Genomic DNA, 3,457 nt, shown 5'->3' with positions numbered 1-3,457 from the left:
GTATTCATCAAGAGGAGCATCATAATCGTATGAAGTGGCAATGTATGGTCCACCAGCGGTTCTATCAAAGTTAGTCCACCAGCCTGAAAAAGTTTTAGATACTAAAAAAATCTTGTATTTTGTAGCCAAAACATTTTTCACAATGACAAAGTTCAAATCCAGTGATGCTTTAGCATGTAGAAGACCACCCATTTCAGTCACAATCTCTTCTATCTTAAGCTGTGTGTTCACATACATCAAACAAGCAAATTTAGAGCATAAATAAGAGCAGAGAGAATGATAAGACATCGGACAAAATAATTCTTTTTGTGTGCATAAATAAAATAGCATAAATAAGACATCGGACAAAATAATTCAGCAGCAGCCTTGGAAACCTCTTCTGCATTTAATCGCGCCAATGTCCAAGGACTAATTTTGACTGCTCCAGGATTCTTTCTCTTAGATGGTTCTTCTCTAATACTCTTCTTTCCAAGTGAGCTTACGGAACCGGTTTCTGGTGGGATTACATCAAACTGCAGCCAATGAAAGCAACATATGGTGCCATGTAAGAAAATGGAACACACAAAAGCACCAGGGATGTCATGTCTGACAAAGAAAGCACATTAATACCAAAAGCAAGTTGAATTTTTTTTAAAAAATGTTACCTGATCTTCATCTGAATGAATGGAATCTGCTGCAGCAGAAGAAAACTCTACAACAAGCAACATAAAAAAAGATTTAATTTATATATCTCAATCCATAAAGCAAGTAGATTCAAGCAACGAAAAATGAAAAGTTGAGTAAATATAGTTAAATAAGGAAAAGAAATGATCTGAATGATGAATGAAGCAGCAAATAAAACTAAAAGAAACCAAATTGCAATGATGATGAACACGCTACAGCACAACAGATCCACACTTAACCATACCAACCATTTTTCTACTGTGTAATAAAAAAGAAAATCAAAAGGTAAATAGGTATTCCCAAACAGCCCCTCCCCTAACCCAAAAAAAATGAAAAAGAAAAAAATTTTAGAACAACAAGCGTGCAAAGTTGAGAAATTTAAAACAAAAAAATATTTAAGGGAAAAAAAGACCAAAGCATGAAGGGTACATTCCATTTGTAAAAGTGAAACACACAAGGAATAAATCCAGCAGAGTAGAAAGAAGAGCTGAAATAATAATAAAGTGCATTTTGAGAGGAAAGAAGAGTGACGGACCTGTGGGTTAATGTTTGGCAGAGATGACAGAGAAGAAGAAGAAGGAAGAAGAAAAAGAGAGATTATTCTCTCAAATTTCTATTTTTCTTATATTCCTGTTGGTTTTGCAATCAAGAAAGAAAGCCACAAAAATGCAAAAAGAAACTAATAACAGAGTGTTAGAGTTCTTCTGCTGAGTGATTGAAAGGGGGTGAATGAAGAACAGAGCAGAGAGAGAGAGAGAGAGAAAGAGAGAGAGAGAGAGAGAGAGAGAGAGAGAGAGCTCAAGGGCCTTCCATTAAGCACAAAGCAACAAAAGCTTTTAGGTTTGTGCAGAGAACATATAAACACAAACTCAATAAATGAACCCCTTTTCTCTCCTAACACTATTACTATTTCTACTATTTAGTGCTAAATAAACCAAAGTGCTAAATAAACACATAAACACTGTTACTATTTAGTGCTAAATAAAACTAAAAGAAACCAAAGTGGAGAAAATTATTTGGATTGGATAGTTAATCACTTTCATTAGTACCATGAACACCACATATTTGAGTTCCGGAAATTGGAGAATATAATAACAACATGAGCAAACACATAAACCAATAATAACATTCATAGCCTAGCATCTGAAATAAAGTAAAATTCTTCTAAGCACAGAGGACAGAGATAGTGTTGGGCACATAAACCTGTTATGGATGAAAGCATGTCACCACAGGAAACCAAGAGATTGGTTCCCTACTCACTGAAAATGAGTATGGAAAATAGAAAAGTTAAACATTTTCTGAACTAGAAATACACTCAAGAAATGTAGGCAAAAGGAAAAGAGAGTGACGGGAGGATCACCTTTTGAAGTTCAGTTGATGAATACCCATGGTAAGAACCATCTGAATAAAACCAGTAGTCATCTAAGTGAAAGCAGCAAAAGATATAATTGTTCCCCGGAAATAAGAGAAATGAATAAAATGCATACTACAACAACCACCAAATAGCAAGTGAAAAGGATGATGCCCAGAATCATAACTACCTGTGAATACCCAACTATGAATAGCTTTGAATTTGTTACTGAATATATGTAATTGATCATTTCTGCCATATCATACAGGGCTAATTCCTGCCAGCTCCAATTCAAGAATTTCTATCAAGGGACCAAAGTTGAATCAATCACATGATGCACTGTACAAACTCTGGCTTTAACAATTCTAATAAAAATAATATACACTGAAAATGGCAGTGAAATGAAAATATAAGTATCATGACAATTTAGAATATTTTCTCAAGATCAGTGATCATCAACAGTGCTGTGGAACTCAATTTGGTGCTGAATATAAGTAGCTTCAACACTGAGAACAATTTAATAATTCTTATTTTAAACATATCAAAGTAAATAGAAAAGGCTTGATAGTATTCGGCACAAACCCTTTTACTATTAAATAATTGAATGATAAAACCTACTAAAGTGTGACCTTATTCATATCAATTGCAAATGTTTTCCCCCAATTCAAATTCATAATAAATGAACATTTGGTTCTTAGTTTTGACTCATAATTATTTAATACTGAACTTTATGCACTGATATTATTTTCAGTTTAATCACACACGCCGTCAACATCTCTATAGGTCAAAGAAGAGCCACACACCTTATTCTTCACTGAATAAGACCTATGACCATGGCTCCAGCGTGTTTCACGCACATTTCCTACCCATACATCAAAACCTTGATCTGCAAGGATGAAGCTCAATGATTGTTCAGGAGTATTTAGAAACCATGCATAACCTGCCTGATCACGTCAAATAGCATCAACATATCAAAATGGAGATTCAATCAGATTGTTTAAAACTTCAAAAGGGAACTTCACTAAATCCTAAACAAGTAAACTTGTAATATTAATCTATATATATAGTACCAGTTGGTGGGAGAATATTGGAAGAAGATGATAAAAGGGCAAAGCATGCTTGAAGCAATCAAAGAGATTCTTGTTGTTGAGGATCCACAAATATCATCATCAGATTCATCAAAAACCAAGGATAATTTCATTAGGGACTTTGATATAAAGCCTAATGTCATATTATATCACTCCCACAAGCAGAAGCAAAAGCACAATTTGGTTATTGCACTACATGAATTAGAAAGGAAGTAAAGAGACAAGCATAAAGGTTCATGAATCCTTCTATTTTCAATCAAGCAAATTCTAAAATCAAAGAAAGAAATAGTATCCTTCTTACAGAAGTAAAATAGTATCATGTTTCAATTTGACATTCAGAGCTTAATCAGAACAA

General features: G+C 33.9%; 1 long non-coding RNA gene across 1 annotated transcript; it reads right to left on the bottom strand.

The window, feature by feature from the left end:
• Positions 1-353: 353 nt before the first annotated feature.
• LOC107484191 (uncharacterized) lies at positions 354-2,958 on the bottom strand. The gene is made up of 3 exons (XR_008008085.1): positions 2,818-2,958; positions 645-670; positions 354-512 (listed from the first exon to the last, which is right to left on the bottom strand). It is a non-coding gene; the product is annotated as an uncharacterized LOC107484191 (long non-coding RNA).
• Positions 2,959-3,457: the final 499 nt, after the last annotated feature.

This window comes from Arachis duranensis, chromosome 4, assembly GCF_000817695.3.
Source record: "Arachis duranensis cultivar V14167 chromosome 4, aradu.V14167.gnm2.J7QH, whole genome shotgun sequence".
Classification (NCBI taxonomy): Eukaryota; Viridiplantae; Streptophyta; class Magnoliopsida; order Fabales; family Fabaceae; genus Arachis; species Arachis duranensis.
This window is presented reverse-complemented; position numbering and strand designations above follow the sequence as displayed.